At 35.8% G+C, this 20510-nt stretch overlaps 1 protein-coding gene across 3 annotated transcripts in view; it reads left to right on the top strand.

Moving 5' to 3' along the window:
* Positions 1–6576: 6576 nt before the first annotated feature.
* Positions 6577–20510, top strand: part of LOC134806008 (sex determination protein fruitless-like) — a 111606-nt gene continuing 97672 nt past the window's right edge. Inside the window, exon 1 of one of the 3 annotated variants that reach the window (XM_063779202.1) lies at positions 6577–6760. The gene's annotated coding sequence lies outside the window, so the exon portion shown is untranslated. The remainder of the gene's footprint in view (positions 6761–20510) is intronic. The other 2 variants (XM_063779204.1, XM_063779209.1) reach the window with 2 other exon arrangements.

Below are 20510 nucleotides of genomic sequence, written 5' to 3'. Positions count from 1 at the left end.
CTGTCGTCCATTTGACGGGTAACCGCCGCAGCACGAAATTAGCAATCGATCAGCGTGTTACCTCTATATAAGCCGCTTTGTCATAAGCAGCAATAATGAATGTTGATGTGGTCACTATTTACTCAAAACATCGCCTATCCAGCGGCTGCGACGCGTACACAATTAATGGAGTTGCATGTGGTGTGCACCAGCCTTGCTCTACCTACCTATAAATAAGGCGTTTTCTTCTGGAATTTAGGTACATTTGATGTGTTAAAATAGGGATTACGTGCGTTTGTACCTACTCCGCTTATAACCCATTGTATTGCCCTTGAACGTACAAGATTCCGAGCTTTGCTTTTGAAATGGTATGATTTCATCAAAGATAAATAAAATTAAAGGAAATATTTCACACAATTCACTTAGTTACTTGTTTAAAATAGAATGTTATAAAATTTAATTTAACAAGGAACCTAAATAATACTTATCTTACTTTTAATTATCTTTTCATAATATATACAATTTCAATTCCACATTATATGTGAGATTGAAATTGTATTTTTGTTTAAAAAAAACAATAACGCGCATAATGCTACGACTGGGTACAATTACACTCATATATGCAATGCTCGTAATTGCCGTACAGACTGTATTTATCTAATAGCAGCGTTTTCAAGTTTTTTTAAATTGTTTTGTCATTTGCTAATATGTGCATTTATTAGCTGATCGTGTGTGTTAAAAATTGGTTAAAAGTTAAAATGTGGACGTGAACGCCGCTCTAGGCCGGAGACGCCCGCGGCCCGACGCCGCCTAATTTGGACGGGTAATAGCCGCGCGGCATCAAATCTTTGTGGGAACGCGTGCGTTGCCGCGGAGGGGTGGCTTCGATGCAATGAAATAGTTCATTCAAATCATTCAATCTATTTTAGAACACTACAGTTTACCCGTCATGGTTCTTAAGGTGTGAATAATAACTGAACATCATTTACAATGTGATAATTGTCTAATATTATTACTGATTTCTGAACGTTTGACCTACTTACATAACTTGTTTATAGTCTTAATTACTCATACAATCATATTTTGGGATATTACCTACTTGAGAGGAATATAAAATTTGTTAAAATCTAAATCTTAAAATACGTTGAGTTTTTCACTTTAAAAAACAAAATACAAATTAACATAAGGTTAGGTGGGACAAGAGAAACAATGGGGCAAGGGAAAATAAATAAGTAGTTAGAGATAGGTACTAAATTATTAAAAACTATCATAAATGATAATTTAAAAAATAAATCTAATGTATAAATAGTATTATAATCGTTATCGTTATTATTCATCGTCATTATGTCTCTAATTCTCTATCCATTAATACGCGCCCACCTTACTTAGGTACTTAGTTAATTTAAGTATCACATTGTAAATCTTAACATGTGCACATAATGTAGGTAACAACGGTTACCTACATTATGTGCACAACCCTAACAATGTCCCCGCCGGCGACCCTAGCACAGATATCATTGTCGCGAGAGTTCCAAACACAATAGTGATTAAGTACTTGTTCCAATTAGAATTATTGGGAAGCAAGTAGGTAAGTAAATGTGCAAATTGAATTACAGGATTAGAATCAGATCACGCTAAGTTCTCATGTCCAAGTGCTACGTCAAGTATGGACATTAGATATAGGTATATGTATAGGGATATGCTTGCATTCTTACTACATATGAAATAGTAAAGATATGTGACGTTCCACGGCAAAAGGTACCTTATGGCGGCTGGCGCTTACGCTATTATTAACGCCGCTCCAATATTCAGCCGGGGCAATGGTACCTTTAACCGTGGAACGTCACATATCATTACTATTTCATATCTAGTGAATCTCTAATTCATTTCCCGAATCGCGCCGAGAGTCTACTTAAATACATTTCACGTATTTTAGTTATACCTCCCACAAGATTTGTACATTGGACGGTTTTCTCGAAAAATAAACTAAAGGATTAATTAAAGGGTTACAAAACGCAGGTGTTTATTAATTACCTTTCATTAATTAGCTTAATGAACTCTTTAAATAAATGACGTTGTAAATGGAAACAGATAAACAATACCTACACAATGATACTTCTATTGAATTTTAGATTCTTTAATATCTATTCTATACCAAGGCAGTTGCAAACAAGCATACGGCCCGCTTGGTGGTAAGAGGTTACCTATGGATACTAGCAACTGCAACCCTTAAAAAAACCTGTACAGGAACACTCTCTTTTTGAAGACACGTATGTCTTATATCTTACTCTATTTATAAATTTCGTTACTTCAGAGTAAAAGGCAACTTTCTCCAGGATTAACCACATTGTTCAAAATAACGGCAGTCCCCCGAGATCCCCAGATCCCCAAACGAGAAATGGCCTGCACACGAAAAAAGAACCTTAACTATAACACACATTTCTAAATTCAGAACTGTTCTTGAGATTTTCAATTACGTCCTACCTCGTATTGTATTGAATGGTTAAATTACAAAATCACACTTGTCATGTATATAAGCACTCTTAAGAAGAAACTAGCCGTAAAGAGATGGAATAAAGTTACTTTTTAACATGTGACATAAACAATCGTGATAGCGAGGCAGAACTGAAAAGAAACTTTACAAACACCGTTACCTACTACGGGCAAACATACTTTAGCCGAAGGAATGAATAGTTATGGCATTAGGAGTATTGGGACTCTTACAGTTTTCTCAACCTTAAAAGTTGAAGTTTTTATTAGATTTTACGCGTACTCGCTGTGGTATTGAAAGATATGCTGGAACGCCTGGAACATTGTAAAGTGAGAACTCAGATTTTGTTTTCCATATTTTTATTTATAGGTGATTTGTTAGATATTTTAACTAATATTTTTACTTAACTAGTTTACTTCTTTGACGGTTTTATGTCAATATGCTCGTGTATAAATGTAAATATTTACCAATTTTAACTTAAGTATAAAATATGTCTTGAGTTAACATTTTCATGTGCTATGTGAATTAAAATGTTCTAGATGTACGTATAGTGTAAAGTTTTGCATGCCTATATAGTGGTGAATTATGTTGAACTACCAAATCAATGTCCACCATCCACAATGTACCATAATTCAAGCAAATAAATACTATGACTATGACTATGACTAGGGACTGTAACAAATTACAAACTAATAGTATTCTATAATTATTACACATTACATTATGTCTACGATTCTCTACACTCGTAAATTACAGTCGTTAAGATGCACAAATAAAGATAGAGGAAATTAATTAAAACAGTAGGCACATTATTACTAATTAGGTATTCACTGATAACTATTAGAGTCACAGTGACACGTTATCAATTATCATCGTTACGTATCTTTAGGTTTGTTACATTAATATTGTAATCAATATGTAAATAAACTACATTTGATGTGTCTAATGTTTTGCTTTTTTTAGTCCGTAGGTAGTTATCGCGATTTCACATTTGCTATATTATTATATTTATTATATATTAGCCTTTACGAAATCAGATATCGAGAACGTGATTAGAAAATATAATACCCACGGTAGTAAACGCTTGACAATGGCAACCTAAAACTCCGTCGTGACTCAAGTTTTACTACTAAGCGTGTTAACCGGTTGGCGGCAGTTTAGAGCAGGGTAGCAATATGTAACATCATATTGTTGACTTACGATAGAATGTTTTCAAATTATGTAGTTTGTAGCAGAAGTAGCGACCGTGAACCTGGGGTAAATAGTCTTTAGAATCAGATTGTAATAATTATCTTTCATAAAGAGTGAAAAGCATGCTAAATTCATCTTTAATTTTAATTTAGTTTTCCTTCACAATAATTATATACTTCATGGAGTTTAAATGTATAATACAATTAACGGTTTATCGTAAAACATAGGTTAACCTACTTAGGAAACAGGCTTCTAATTCATCTTATTTCAGACTTTACAATATCTAAATACAATATTATCTATTTCTATTTGTGTGACATCTGAACAAAAAGTTTTTGGAACGAAGTTCCTTATCGGACGGTTTGCGGATGGGGCCTAGGCGACAAAAAGTGTAAGCTTATGTAGTGCGATAGATGCAAATGTTTAATATAGGCGTCACAAGACATACTAGTGCGATAGATGCAAATGTCAAGTATTTTTTTACTTTATGACCATTAATTTAGAACACATGAATATGGAACCTTTGTAATTAAAATTCAAACACCGTATGTTTTAGTTAATGCAGCTGCCACATTCCGATGCATGTCACCGGCTCACCGTGTCATCAGATTCGGCGAGTGATTTATTTTGGTCGCACATGAAACTAGGTTAAAATAATACCTATATTGAGACTATAAAGTGAATTACTTAATAGCTTACTTCTAGTATGTCTACAACTAACTGTTTTCTTGCACGTTGTCTCGTTTTTCTTATGCTAACGTTCTTAAGAGGGAAGTGTAGCACGTGATCGTCCATATATAAAGAGAAAACTTTTTTCCACTTCTAAATATTTTCCATCTCCATGATTTTTTGTACGTTATTGACACAATAAAAAACTAGGTTTATAGGTTTCCCTTTTTTTCAAAATTTGCAATACAACAAAAATAACTTAAAAGAAAAGCGTATAGCGTAAGCGTAAACTTAGAGTATATTATGCTGAAGCGATCGACATCAAAATCAAAGTGATATATGTTAAGATTTAGTTAGTGGAAAACGTTTTCTCACGAAATGGAAATTATATGAAAAAAGTACCTTTTATCAGTAGCTATACTTCCCTCTTAGTTAAATTTTTAAGTTAAACTGAATATTATATTAGTTAGACCAAACCTTTTTTTTTATTATTTAATGAAACAAGTAACACATTTACTACAAGCCACCTGCTAGGCGGGTATGTCTGTTCATAGGAGCTTTTCGCTGCAAGACGGAAAATACGTGTTATCACTTATCAGCAGTGTTCGTACATTTTCCAGCATTTTTGGTGCAGCGGAGTGGTGTTAACGGAATTGGTATAAATAATTTCAACCCTAATGATTAATTAGCGTTAATTACGTTAATATTAACCTTTAATTTACCATTTCAGTTCAAATTATCTATACCAATTCCGTTAACACCACTCAGTTGCACCAAAAATGCTGGAAAATGTACGATCACTGCTTATCAGCTACGCTCGTAGCGCGTAGCTCTCGCTGGCAGTGAATGAGTTAAAAGTATGTATTCTTAAACTGTAATTTCGTTAGCCAATGGTACCTACCTACTCCTTAGGATAAACTACTCCAGGTTTGACTGGTTACATAAGTCTAGTTAGTTTTATGAAAAGTTACAAACTTTTTTTCCGAAACAAGTTCCTCCCGTTGGATACCAAGATTACATCAATGAAGATTTTAATTTTTTAGATTAGTGAGCGTCGCAGCGTCGCGGCCGGCTGTCACCTAGGAGATGTGCGTGGGCAGACCCGCCCCAGTCAGTGTAGCTCACAAACCTCACCGGGCGTATAACTGACAGAACCAGTATAAGAAGAATTTTCGATTTATCAAAGCTGTTACGGATCCCTAGGTCACGTTATACTCGTAGCTAGGGGAGAGCTAAAAGTCGGGATAGTGTTTTGTTGATTCGGTAGCTGTAGAAGTGTAGGGCTCCCACTTTACATGAAACTTAACGATACATTCTTATAAATTATGTCACTCTGTTGCAATCTTAATCAATAAAAACTGAAAATAAGAGGAATAGAAGAAGAAGAACTTATAATCTTAAAACAACAGTACCACCAATCAATCATATTTATTTATACATTTAACAATCACAATGTTTAAATATAAGTAAATAAATCATTTTTAATACCTCTGATACAGAACTTGAAGATAATGGGGGCCTATTCAAACTTTATATATTTATCTTATTTTGGCATGTCTCGTATGTGCTGGCTAGCGTATACTTTTCGTGCCGGTGACATAAAATTGATGTCACGCTTTGTGGTTATAGAATTAGTCTTACATTTTCAATAATTCTATAAATTATTTGATAATGTTGTTTTTTCAGGTAGGTACGCGGCACGTTACTCGATGAAAAAAGGTCTTCAACTTAATGATTTATAATTTTCTCTGGCCCTTTTCCCAAATGGCTCTGGCTCATTATAACAGTCATATCATATGTCATATATAAAGAAATACAATTCAAGTGCTCGCCACCTGTTTTTGAAAAAGAATTTCAACATTGAAAATCTTCCTTCTTCGTTAAATGTAAATTACATCACACATTACAATTACATAGGTGTGTAACACTGATTTTGATTTTAGATATAGGATTATGTTACATGAAAAAACGTGACAACCCTTATGTCGTTTTTGTCGCAACCTACACTATTAGGCTTATAAACTCTTAAGTAAAATATTTATTTTGTCAGTCAATCTTTAACCTCCCAGACGCACCCACGTTTTAATCTGTTGCTGAATTCCAGAACTTCACAAGTATTTTATAAATATAAAATGTGTGAAGTAATCGATTCCAGGATAAGGTGATCCGTCGACACCATCAGCCCCACGTTTGTTTTAATGAACTGTCGTGACATTTTTAATAAGAACACTAGGGCGGGAAAGTGAGGCACGAGGCGAATGGGCGGGCGTTGCAGTCTCGCTTGCACAAAATGCACCACCCCCTGTGAGCACGATACGATTGCAGTTGCCGTCGCTGAACCGACGCGACCGCTCGCTCGCTGCGCCCTCGGCCCGCCGCGACGTTACGCGACCTGTAACGAGCTACCAGGCGAGCAGAAAGCGCCAGGAGGTAAGCCCTTACAATATAACCTAGCTCGCTCCCGCCGACAGCGTTAACCGCGCTCCGTCCCGCCCTCGAGCAGAAACAGTTTTCCCTTTTATCGCCGGAATGTGGGAAAGCGGGTATGTATCCCAACTCTCTCTTTCAATTTGTAACGACTTGCACTTGTGTTGTTTGAATATCAAATGCTATAATTAGCATTAATAGGCAAGCAAGTATCGGTGTCTTCCGATAGAACTTCGCGTTTTTACGACAAAAAGCTCTTTCGATTAACTTACGAGTAAAAGCTGTAAATCAATATCACTAAATTAAACTTTCCACCAAAGCCAAACTTTGAATCAAGGGCTAATTTTTTTTCTATTGAAAGTTTTACCCAAATGCTATTCTGCAATTTTTAAATGTTGAAGATTTTATATCCAAGGGCTGTATAAAATCTCATTTTTTAGGGTTCCGTACCCAAAGGGTAAACCTGGAACCCTATTACTAAGACTCCACTGTGCGTCTGTCCGCCTGTCTGTCTGTCACCAGGCTGTATCTCATGATAGCTATAGACAGTTGAAATTTTCACAGATGATCTATTTCTGTTGCCGCTATAACAACAAATACTAAAAAGTACGGAACCCTCGGTGGGCGAGTCCGACTCGCACTTGTCCGGTTTTTTTAATATTTGTCCTACTTAATTGCTGACATTTAGTGAAATAAAATTTGAACTTTTTTTTTCTTAAGTACCTAATTGAGAATTAAGTCGGATGTTAAAGTTGCCATATTAAACTTTATTAGATAATAATTATCTTGATGAACAAATGCAACTCTTACGTGTTAAGGGATAATTTAGTGAAAAGGAAAAAAAGCTTGTACCAAATATTACACTTGGCTTAAAAACGTTCTCGGTCTGTCTGTGCTTATAAAACGTATGTCTGTCTGTTACCTTTTCAGTTTTAAACCGCTACACCGATTTAGATGTGATATGGAGATAGTTTGGGCCCCGGGATAGGTTAGCTTTTATCTCGTAAATCATCCCTTATGAGGCTGAAAAAGGGAGAGAAATTTACTACGGATGTTCCATATGGGAGTACCTACTTAATATGGTTATTAATCGAATTCAAGTCCCAAAAGATTTATCATTGCATGTATGTATATGCATTTACTAATCGTTGTTGGTGCGTCGTAAAATTTAGTCATGGTTATGAAACTATTCTCAGTACCGATGGCTGTGAACCTTCACCCTTAATTCAATTAATGGCAACTGTTACCCAAACGTATTCTGAGAAAAATATATTTATTGCTAAAAAAAATCTTAGTGTTATTAATAACATATTTTTTCCCCAATTGCTAAATCTATTCAAAACTAGTTTTCGGTCAGATATTGTATATATCTGTATAAGAGTATAAGGTGCACTTTATTAAAATATCTTCATTCAACAAACCCAAACCCACTGAATATCTATTACAAGTACAAATAAAAGCCCCGGCAATATGGCAACAATCTCCGCCGTCAAAGGACTTGTTGCCAAACAATAGCCGACGGCAAGTTGGCCGATGCCTGCGATCCGGAAACTTGTCGTCGGATGCCTCCCTGAAGTCAATGCCAACTAGTACCAGGATCACAGGGGTTGCGAGAAGGGCCCTGTTACTTGCTCCCACCCCATTCCACTTTCAATCCCAAACACCATATCCTAAAAAGGGCTTAAACACCTCGCGTTGTCACTTGAAGTTTGTCTTTTTAACGTGACATCTTTGTAACCACAAACACCAATGACCTCCAATCAGGAAAAGAATTTCTCGCGGCAGTCAATAGTTAGAAATTAAATGTTTTACGTTGCGGTCCGCACTTAATTTTATGGCTGACGATGCCATCAGTTAAATCGATTACAGGTCTGTTTCTAATTATTTATTCGGTGGCATAGTTTTAATATGAGCTAATGTTATCTGTAGTAGACCCTCGTTAAAGAAAACTTTTTAAAAAATATGTTGTAGACACTCTTGTTTTGTCGTGACAGGCCCCTATCACCAGAGCCTCAAGCAAGCAAACTAAGTACAGAGTCGAAAATCAGCAACAGCCAAGCAACAGCATTATTAAAAAGTTTCTTATTTTCTGGATGAGATGAGCTGAGTAGGATGTAAAACTTCGATTGAAAATAATGAACAAGAGAATAAATTAAAATGAATGCACACAATTATTATATTATTATTGGATTTTCCAATTTAATAAGAATTGCTGCTATTCCTAGCAGAAACCAGTAATTAATTATCATTTTTTTTTGAAAAAAGTTTTTCATAGAAATTAGAAGGTTAGGTCAATTGTCAGTACTTTGAAGGCCATTTTCTCCTAACAGGTTGAGTTTGGGCAGCTAAAAAAAAATACGTGTCCGTTATTTTAGACTACTCTATAACATATATCAAAATAAATCAAATCGGAGTCGGACAGTTGGGTACCCTTCCTTGTTAGTGAGGAAATGCGATAAGCATGAGCGTTTACAAAATGTTTGTAGAGTTTGTGCGGAAAGAGAAGAGTCGTGAAATGTATGGGGCCCAATACATTCCACGACTTTTCTCTTTCCGAACGGACTCTATCAGGTAAGGTGGTGGTACTAGTGCTCGACATGCTAATGCCCAATAAATGAAAATGACACCCTGCTGTCACTTCTATTGACAATGACTTAAGTTTCAAGATGACATGCACGTCGAGCACGTGCAGTACCACCACCTTACCTACATATTTGGCATCCGTAAATATGAACACATTTCTAACTTTCGTTACCAGCTCGGGTGGTTACCGATCCGCCGACGCAGAGGTGCATGCCCAATCGTTACTTTTCAACATACTCTTCAACCCATGTTCCCCGTCTTACCTAACCGAGAGATGTAACTATTTGGCCAAAGGCCACCGCTTACGTTCAAGTTCTAATCTCACGCTTGCTAATTTTATTCCTCCTAATAAGACGCAACCATATTTTATGCTAATTATTTCACGGTGCGCGCTGTGAACTTGTGTAACCAGTGGCTCCTGTCGCTCAAACAGTCCCAGTCTGCAGCGACACTCAAGGCTAATAATCTGTAGAAGTTTTGAAGAAGAAGAAGAAGTCGAGCACCAGTACGTTTATCTTACCTTCTTTTTAGGGTTCCGTACCCAAAGGGTAAAAACGGGACTCTATTACTCAAACATCAAACATCAACATTTATTAAGCAAATAGGCCACAAGGGCACTTTTACACGTCATCATTGAATTTACATAATTACAAGCAAAAATAATAACATCAACAATTTTATAAAATAAAACTAACAATTCAATCTAACGTATTACAATTACTAAGAGATGTATATGGTCTCTTAATGTCTAATTACATAAAAAATACAGATACAAAACACAAAAAAAAAATCTATAATATTTAGAGGTGTAAATGTCTCTAGGTGTCAGAACTATAAGATTATATAGTTTATCAAGTTATCCTTAGAGATGTATAGGGTCTCCAAGAGTCAATATCCTGTATAATTAATACATTCATTAAGAGAAAAGAAACATACGAGAGCAGAATGAGGCGTCTCACTGTAATTAATTAATTACTATACTACTCCGCGACTCCGGAAATTTTCACAGATGATGTATTTCTGTTGCCGCTATAACAACAAATACTAAAAACAGAATATAATATACAGGGTGATTCAGGAGACGTGAGCAGGACTAATACTGCGCATTTCGTAGATTATAAGCAACACTTTCGTATCAGTATTAGTGAGGTTAACGTTAATTTTCTAGTCACGTTGAAAAAAAAAGTTATTAATTTATTTACGACATGCGTGGTCACCCTAAAATTAGAATACTAAACTACCGATATTCTGTGTCAAATTGAATGTCACCACTGTCATCGCGGTCTGGTTACTTTTGAAAACTCGTATCTCACTCAAGTTTGACAGTTTATTTTCTTCGTAATCAAAAATTAAAGAGGTTTTATGCTTATTAATTAGGTCTTGTAGGGTGACCATGATTGTAGAGGATTAAATTTGCCCTCACCAAAAAGTTAAAAAATAGGAAAAAGTGTGGTTGTTTCCCCTAAATACGACGGTGATCGATCAATTATCAGTTACTGAGTGTGCAGGATTAGTCGTGCTCACGTCTCATGAATCACCCTGTATATTTAAGTGGGGTTCCCATACAACAAACGTGATTTTTTTGCCGTTTTTTGCGTAATGTAACCCTTCGTGCTCGAGTCCGACTCGCACTTGCCCGGTTTTATTTATAAGCTAAGATGTGATGTGATATTTTTTGTTATCACCTTTTCATTTCGTTCCCCATTTAATAGATTTGAGAAAAAGTGTTGAAATCAGGTCCTGGTGTCACCCTTCCGGGAAGAAACCTAGTATTCCATCGTAGGTAAAATTTCCTATTTTCGAATCTTCTCTTTTTAAACTTTGAAGCCTGTTAAAACTTTGTAAGTGAACTCACTAGCAAATTTACTACCTACCTACTCTAATTTTTTAATCTTTATCGAACTAGCGACAGAACTGAACTTTTGATATCACTATAGGGTCTATAGGTGTGTACATGACAGCAATGTAAGGTAAAACATGCACTTCGTTAGATCAAAAAACGTGTTACATCTGTTCATTGTGAAGTGACGATGTTACCGACATATACCTAGGAGCTATTAAATTATGACACCTCTGCTTGAGTTACGTCATTTTTACGTCAACGGCCAGAAATGTACAGGCCCTGAATTTACTGGTACTTACGCCCGTGTTTAGGCCTATAACGCAATTGTTTTTTGTATGGAAAGTGAACCACCTTAAGCCTAAACACGTGAACATGTAACATTAAAACATTTTGGACTTTCGAAAGTATTGAAGAAAAACTGATAGCAAAGTTGCATTTTATTCACATGTGAGGCAAAGTAATCAAATGCAAATTTTGAGTTGTTTTCTTATGTTTGCTGGTAGAATTGACTTTTAAATGATGATTTTGGATGATAAATATTTAATAACATTCTTTTGGATTTGATTTGGTTTGATTTTGTTTGATATTTTACATTTGATACTTCGGGTTGGTGTGGTGAAAAATTTTGTGTTTCACTCGGGGGCAAATTTTGTTTAACCCTCGTGCTTTGAAACACTGGCAACGCTCAAAATTCCATTTTTCGAACCACTCGCTACGCTCGTGGTTCAATTTTGGAATCTTCCGCTTGCTCGGGTATCAATATTAGCATAACGCGGTTAAACAACTTTCCCCTTGTTAAACAAATAACAATTTTTTATTATAAGGAAGAATTATAGGCCAACAAGTAAAAAGTAATGTAGATGAGGCTGTAATCGATTTACGAATAAAGGATAATTGTCTCCACAGGTAGTAAATAATACATTACATAAGTAAATATAATGACAGCAAAATTGAGCACAAGTATTTGAAATAAGACTCTCATATTTTACTTACTATAACAATTGTACCAAATGAGTAGGTAATTTATAACATTATATGTAGAAAAATCAGGCTAATAGAATCTACGAATTACATTATATTATTAATATCGCACAAGCAAAATCCTCAAAAAAGGCTAGAGTTGTAATTGAGGTCATACATTTGACCTATATTACAACTCCAGCCTTTTATGACGACATTCACACACGACTCGGCGTTTATATTACATTTTTCAGTTTCAAAAAGTACTTAATAGTTTGCATAGCTCTTGAATGTAGGACACTTCACCGACAGAACCGATTTAATTTGCCCCACCTATTCCCTCTAATAAAGTCAAAGCCACATGAAGCGTGTAAAATGTATGCTGTGCGTTATTATGATGATCACGTCAAGCACGTTGCCACGTATGGTGGGCGTCTTGTCTCATTGGAGCGTTTACCCGCCTGACTGAGCACTTACTGTTTTATTCATAAAAATCATACCAGAAGCTTGACTGGCGATTTATTTATATAAATATTAACTTAGCTTTGCGCGATACAGCCTTGTAATATAACACTTTAAACTCACACGTATTTAATTACACAAACGGGTCTAACATTATACTTTAACGGGTAGCTGCAATTTTTTTATCTACCCCGAACATTTTTATAAACTAATTTTGGGTAGTTTAGTGTTCTTTTATTTACATATATGTTAGGCTAGTTATGTTTTAATTAAAAACAAAACTTACGTTCTTATGGCATTATTTATAAGTCATAAACGTCTGTCAAATTTAAATGCTGTTGATATTCGTGTGTCCCTATTTGTGAATTTGAAATTAATGATTGTTTTCTCAGAATAGATAATCAACATTTAACAGGGGTTTGCCAAATTTTATTAATGTATTGTGTGTGTAACGGGTGTTAACGTCTTTCCGATAACCTAAAAGGTGTATATCTTGAACACTTTGCTTACAAGCGAAATACCTTTGCTACTACTTAGAGGTAGCTACCTAGTTAAAATAATGTCATGACGTTATGACGACGACGTTAAAACTAAAATTGTCTAAAATTAATACCGTTGTCACTATAACATTTTGTTAGTTATGTAACAATTAGTGATAAAGTTATTGGATATAGATGGTCAAGCAAACCTTGTCAGTAGAAAAAGGCGCGAAATTCAAATTTTCTATGAGACGATATCCCTTCGCGCCTACATTTTTCAAATTTGCCGCCTTTTTCTACTAACAAGATCTGCTTGACCCAGTATAGATAGATGCTCCTACGGACAGGGGTGCGAAACTCCTGACTTCGGCCAAACTCGGCTCCGCTCGGCTCAGCATTGCTCCGAGCAATTATTAGGGTTGTCACAACTTGACGTCCCTTTACGTCCACGACCACAGATAAGATAATGGCTTGAATTTTGACAACCCTAAATAGCCGAAAGGGATAGTGCCATATATTAGAAAAGGACGGCATGATTCGACCCTGAACCGCTGTCAAACTTCGGTTTTGTAGGAAGTTTCCTTTCTGTACGGCAGTACTATTATTTATTCTGTGCTACGGATAGAAAACGAATAACCAACTGACTTCTACCTACTCTTTAGCTACAATCTAGCATCTAGCATTCTAGCCTGTTTAAATTTCCTCGCCTCGGTTCGCTTATTACCTCAATTTCGCACACATGCATCGTCCGTCATTCACGTAAAATGTTTAAGAAGATAGAATTGGTTGCTGTTTAGTAGAAATATTGTGCGGTGCAGTTTGTACCCTAACAATAGTGCGAAATACTCCACAACTGTAAGTCCGTGTGTAAGCCGCTTTATTCGCACTCGAGTTGACTCAGTCAAAGTCTCGTTGTTTTTTTTTGTATTTAAGTGGAAATGTGAGCTGTCGTTTCGTCTAAATAAAAAAATGACTATTTATAAATAATCCTAGTTCAATCATGTTTTAAATAATAAATCCAGCACAGGTAGGTTAGGTATGTGTCTTTAATATAAAATATGGTTATTTGGTTGTTAAATATAGTATTAATTTAATTTTTAACAAGCAGAAATGTCTGCTAACGATGCTATTAAGCTTAGAATAAATTTAAAAGTGGAAAAATTACTGTCTTGGGTGAGACTTGAACTCACCAGATCCAGAGGCCGTGAGTTCAAGTCTCACCCAAGATAGTAATTTTTCCACTTTTAAATTTGTTAAATATAGTTTTTAAAAAGAGGTACATAGAGATTACAGAAAATAATTCGATTAAAAATTATACTACACTAGACGGGCCCGCAGCTCCGCTCGCGTAAATGAAATAAAAAGTTTGTCTTATGTTTAGTTAAATACCGACATTATTATGTATTCAACCCTGCCAGGGTTTAAGTATAACTGTGATAGGGATTTCTTATGGCTACAAATATAATGACCACCAAAAAATACTTTGGTACCCTAAATAAAATAATTGGCCAAGCACGAAGTCAAGACTACGGTGTTCAGAGCACCGTTCCCTTTCTCTATACGCCTTACTAACTCTATGTGCTCTATTGTGAAAAAAAAACACAACGACAGTGAAAAACGGAATTCTTAATTTGAATTTTTTCAGATAAACTGCAATAATAAATATGATTCTTACTGAGCACATTGAGATAATCAATTGGTTGGAAAGCCCGTTCGAAATTAATATATTTTAGCCTAAAAAACTGGTGTTCGAAATTTAAACTTATTTGCAATATAATAAGGTTGTATTTTGTAGATCTCTCTCATACTTATAGTAGGCTATTCAGAAAAAAAATTATATCCCACAAAAATAAGCAAGCAGAATTAAACTTTGTATCAAAGACATAAGTCATAAATTTCAATGCCAAAGTTTTAACTAAGGATCTTTCTCGCTAAAACTACTTCCTAATATGAAATTTTAATGACCAGTGTAAGCATCAGTTAGCTAGCCCTAAGCAACCAAAGATCAGACTGCAGTTGAAAAATTAATAAAGATAAAGTTAAGCTGATAATTTTCCCGCCGTCTCCATGCTTCTTTAAGTTGGGTATTGACTGGTCAGCTGCCTGTTAGCTATAGTTTTCGCGAAAATCGCCAGGACAGAGGTGAAAATTTTTGTATGAAAACTTGCAACTTTAAATGCATTTTTTATCGAAACTATTGCACTCTAAAATGAACTCAAAATCAGTCCATCGACTCAATTTTTTGCAAGCTTTCTAATGGTACCCCACACGATTCTTACAATTAAAAAAAATTCAGGCTACCCCTCTCAACCCCCTAAATTTCCCCCTAAAATCAGAAATAAGCAGTTTTGACTTATTCACAGTGTTAGTGATGGTACTTGCCATAACTATTCCAAATTTTAGGTACCTACATCAAACGGTCTTTGAGAAAAACGCATTTAACCGATTTGCAAGACCGAAGTGATCCCATAAGAGCACCGTGAACAAAGTTTTGTACGGTGCTCTAAAAATCATGCTTACCAAAAAAAATTACTGAACACCAAAAAAATAAGGCCTAAAAATAAAAAAGTACCACCATTTTAATTGCCACTGCACTTCAAATTGTATTCAAATACCAAATATATTGAATGATCACCAAAAATCATTAATGATCACCAAATCTTGAAGACCAAATTAAAGCGATATTTTCACCTAAATAAATCACTATGATTACCAAAAAATGTACACATATTATCAAATAAAGTAAACTGATGCCAAAATTACTAGCCTCTCCCGCTCAACCCCCCCGTACCCCGCACCGCATACCTACCTTACCTAATCTACTTTTCTAGTAGCATTTCGTTATGCTACTAGAAAAGTAAGTCAAACTGCTATCAGTTAAGTGGGTTAGGTTAGCACTGCGACCCTTACAGAAACGAAATTGTACTAGAAAAGTAGGTTAGGTTAGGTTTGAACTGCGACCTTTACAGAAACGAAATGCTACTATAAAAGTGGGTTAGGTTAGGTTAGGTTAGAACTGCGATCCTCACAGAACCGAAATGTTACTAAAAAAGTGGGCTAGGTTAAGATTCAACTGCTACCCATATAGATACGAAATGCTACTAGAAAAGTGGGTTAGGTTAGGTTTGAACTGCGACCCATACAGAAACGAAATGCTACTAGAAAAGTGGGTTAGGTTTGCTATCCTATTAAAGCAAATGACTCCAAAATAATCATTCTTCTAGAAACGAAATGCTACTAGAAAAGTGGGTTAGGTTAGGTTTGAACTGCGCCCCATGCAGAACCAAACTGCCATCAGAAAAGTGAGTTAGGTTAGGTTTGAACTGCGACCCTTACAGAAACCAAATGCTACTAGAAAAATGGGTTAGGTTAGGTTTGAACTGCGACCCTTACAGAAAAGGAATGCTACTAGATAAGTGGGTTAGGTTAGGTTTGAACGGCGACCCTTACAGAAAAGAAATGCTACTAGAAAAGTGGGTTAGGTTTGCTATCCTATTAAAGCAAATGACTCCAAAATAATCATTCTTCTAGAAACGAAATGCTACTAGAAAAGTAGGTTAGGTTAGGTTTGAACTGCGCCCCATACAGAACCAAACTGCCATCAGAAAAGTGGGTTAGGTTAGGTTTGAACTGCGACCCTTACAGAAACCAAATGCTACTAGAAAAATGGGTTAGGTTAGGTTTGAACTGCGACCCTTACAGAAAAGAAATGCTACTAGATAAGTGGGTCAGGTTAGGTTTGAACGGCGACCCTTACAGAAAAGAAATGCTACTAAAAAAGTGAGTTAGGTTAGGTTTGAACTGCGACCCTTACAGAAAAGAAATGCTACTAGAAAAGTGGGTTAGGTTAGGTTTGAACTGCGACCCTTGCAGAAAAGAAATGCTACTATAAAAGTGGGTTAGGTTAGGTTTGAACGGCGACCCTTACAGAAAAGAAATGCTACTAGAAAAGTGGGTTAGGTTTGCTATCCTATTAAAGCAAATGACTCCAAAATAATCATTCTTCTAGAAACGAAATGCTACTAGAAAAGTAGGTTAGGTTAGGTTTGAACTGCGCCCCATACAGAACCAAACTGCCATCAGAAAAGTGGGTTAGGTTAGGTTTGAACTGCGACCCTTACAGAAACCAAATGCTACTAGAAAAATGGGTTAGGTTAGGTTTGAACTGCGACCCTTACAGAAAAGAAATGCTACTAGATAAGTGGGTCAGGTTAGGTTTGAACGGCGACCCTTACAGAAAAGAAATGCTACTAGAAAAGTGGGATAGGTTAGGTTTGAACTGCGATCCTTACAGAAAAGAAATGCTACTAGAAAAGTGGGTTAGGTTAGGTTTGAACTGCGACCCTTGCAGAAAAGAAATGCTACTATAAAAGTGGGTTAGGTTAGGTTTGAACTGCGACCCTTACAGAAAAGAAATGCTACTAGAAAAGTGGGTTCGGCTAGGTTTGAACTGCGACCCTTACAGAAAAAAAAAGCTACTAGAAAAGTGGGTTAGGTTAGGTTTGAACTGCGACCCATACAGAAACGAAATGCTACTAGATAAGTGGGTTAAGTTAGGTTTGAACTGCGAACCTTGCAGAAAAGAAATGCTACTAGAAAAGTGGGTTAGGTTAGGTTTGAACTGCGACCCTTTCAGAAAAGAAATGCTACTAGAAAAGTGGGTTAGGTTAGGTTAGGTTTGAACTGCGACCCTTACAGAAACGAAATGCTACTAGAAAAGTGGGTTAGGTTAAGTTAGAACTGCGACTGTTACAGAAATAAAATGCTACTAGAAAAAGGTGACGAAGTGGATTAATTAATTTAATAGGATAACGATAATTATATTAAATATTTGCACATTTTTAATTAAAATGTGGTTACAATTTTGGTGGTCATTTACTATTTTTGGGTTTACAATGATTATTTTGGAGTCATTTGCTTTAATATGATATCAAGATTAAAAAAATTGGTTATAATTTTACATTAAAATGGAGTTCTAATTTTGGTGGTCATTTACTATTTTTGAGTTTACAATGATTATTTTAGTGTCATTTTCTTTAATAGGATAGCAAGATGTAAACATTTGGTTATCATTTCACATTAAAATGGGGTTTGAAATTTGGTAATCATTTAGTATTTTTGGGTTAATAATGATTAGTTTGGTGTCATTTCCTTTAAAAGGATAGTAAAGTGTAATAAAATAGATAATCATTTCACATTAAAATGGTGTTATAATTTTGGTGATCATTCATTACTTTAGGGTGGTAAAATATATTTTTTTGGTATTAAATTTTACTTAATCTGGTGATTAGTTAAATAGCAGCCATTTCTTATTTGTAGCCGTTATTTGGATAACTTAATTCGCAAATTTCTCAAAAAATTATGTGATTTGATAAAAAGCAATATCGTATTTTTTCATCTACCTACGTAGGTATTTATTTAAAACTTGTTTCAACATAAAATTATTACTTATTTTTATAAGCCTAGTTGCAAAAACGTTCATTAGATTAATTTCCGCCTTAAGATGAATATGGACGACCACCGCCCATAAATCGCCTTTTCATACAAACGTAGGTAGTCCCCATTTCTCTTTCTGGATATTAACATTACTTACTATGGCTACGGTGACGCAACGACCCAAAGTGAGTCCTGGCCTCCGACACCAGATACGCCATGTTTCTCGGTCTTGCGATAGCTCTCGCCAGTCACCAACGCCATGGTTGAGGTTGAGCAGGTCTTGAGCAACTACGTCGTTTCAGCGGTACCTAGGACGTCCACTCGGGCGTGTCCCATTTTGTTGTCCCAAGTACGCTCTCTTCACGGCACGATCCTCTCCCATTCTCTCTAAGTGTCCGAGCCACTAAAGCGGCTAGCTTTGGTCTCTCAATATTGCGCCACTATATCGGAACACATCCTTATTTCTATGACAACAAAGTTATATTAAGATATTTGGCTGACTGCTGACTGTACATTTGCTTATTTTCATCAGGTCGCTCAAAAATATCTGAACATGTACTTTATCTACCTACATTATAACTTACTATCAACTTTGTATTTTTGAATGTTTGCCGAAGCCGTGAAAGTCAATCTGAATAATATAACTTAAAAATAAATTTAAAACAACAAAATACAAATTATTAATAATATGATAATATTATTTTGATTGATAATGATAAGTCATATGTGGCATAAGTCACTCGTATATTATAGGCTATAGACTAAGGTTGAGGTTGACAGCACTTTTTATTTTAATTCGTGTAAAAAAAACGCCGAAATAACTGTATACCAACATGACAAACATAATTTAGGTTACTTTAACTTACGAATAATTTGGTCTAGTCTGTGGCACCACCGAAACGAAACTAACCGAGAGTTGCCGAGAAACGGCCGATCGTCCTAAAATAAAGATTGTTATGAAAATTTCTTTTGCTTATTGTAAATTAAATACGTATCGAAAGCGATAGTTTTTATGCTCTAGTTCTATTCCCATATTTAGATAATAGATTGAAACAGTTTTTTCTTATCATACGTGCGTCGTATTTGAGAAACGTGTCAAAAACTTTTTTAGATATTTGTAAGGCGCCATCTCGCTTCTTCCTTCGTTTTTTATCCCGTTCTGGTTTTTCGATTTTATATATATGATGATTATACTACATTGCAATCTAGTCATTGAACTATTGTGTTACACCTCTTCTTCTTAGTCGGATACTCTTGTCAGAGCAGTCGTGGTCATTGAGGTCGTTGTACGGTCTTTTTTGTATACAAATTCCTGAAACTGCTCATGTGGGTCCATAAATAGATGCAGCACCGTCAAGTATTTGGGCCTTATCGTTGACGAACACCTTTCTTTTAAACAACACTTGACTGGTCTATCCAAAAAAGTGAGAAAACTGATTTATTTAGTGAAACGGCTCCGGGACTGCTCACCTCGGGGATCCTCAGAGTCAGACAATTATTTATTTTCAGCGCAGTGTGTAGAGTTCATAAAAGTATTACAAATTTACTGGTAAGAGACCTCATAATGAGCAGACGTATATATAGAGTCCCGGTACCTGCTGTCCATTACATCTCACGCGAAGAGGTTTGCTTCCCATATGCACCCATTTGTATATGACTCTGTTTGCAAAATTATCGACCTAAAAACATGTACCTTATCAAATGTTAAATCTAAACTCAAAAAATTGTTTGTGACCCTATCCTACAATGGTACGGAAAATATAATGCGTTCTTATTTTTAGGTCTGTCATCATCTAGTCCTGACTCACTCGCTCTCCTACACCTTTCACACACACACAACACACACACAACACACACACACACACACACACACACACACACACGCACACACACACACACACACACACACACACACACACACACACACACACACACATATACACACACTCTAAAAGCATATACCTTATCACCCTCTCTCACACATCATTTT

Source organism: Cydia splendana, chromosome 2 (genome assembly GCF_910591565.1).
Source record: "Cydia splendana chromosome 2, ilCydSple1.2, whole genome shotgun sequence".
Taxonomy (NCBI): domain Eukaryota; kingdom Metazoa; phylum Arthropoda; class Insecta; order Lepidoptera; family Tortricidae; genus Cydia; species Cydia splendana.
The sequence above is the reverse complement of the archived record's forward strand: the minus strand, read 5'-3'. Positions and strand labels throughout refer to the sequence as shown.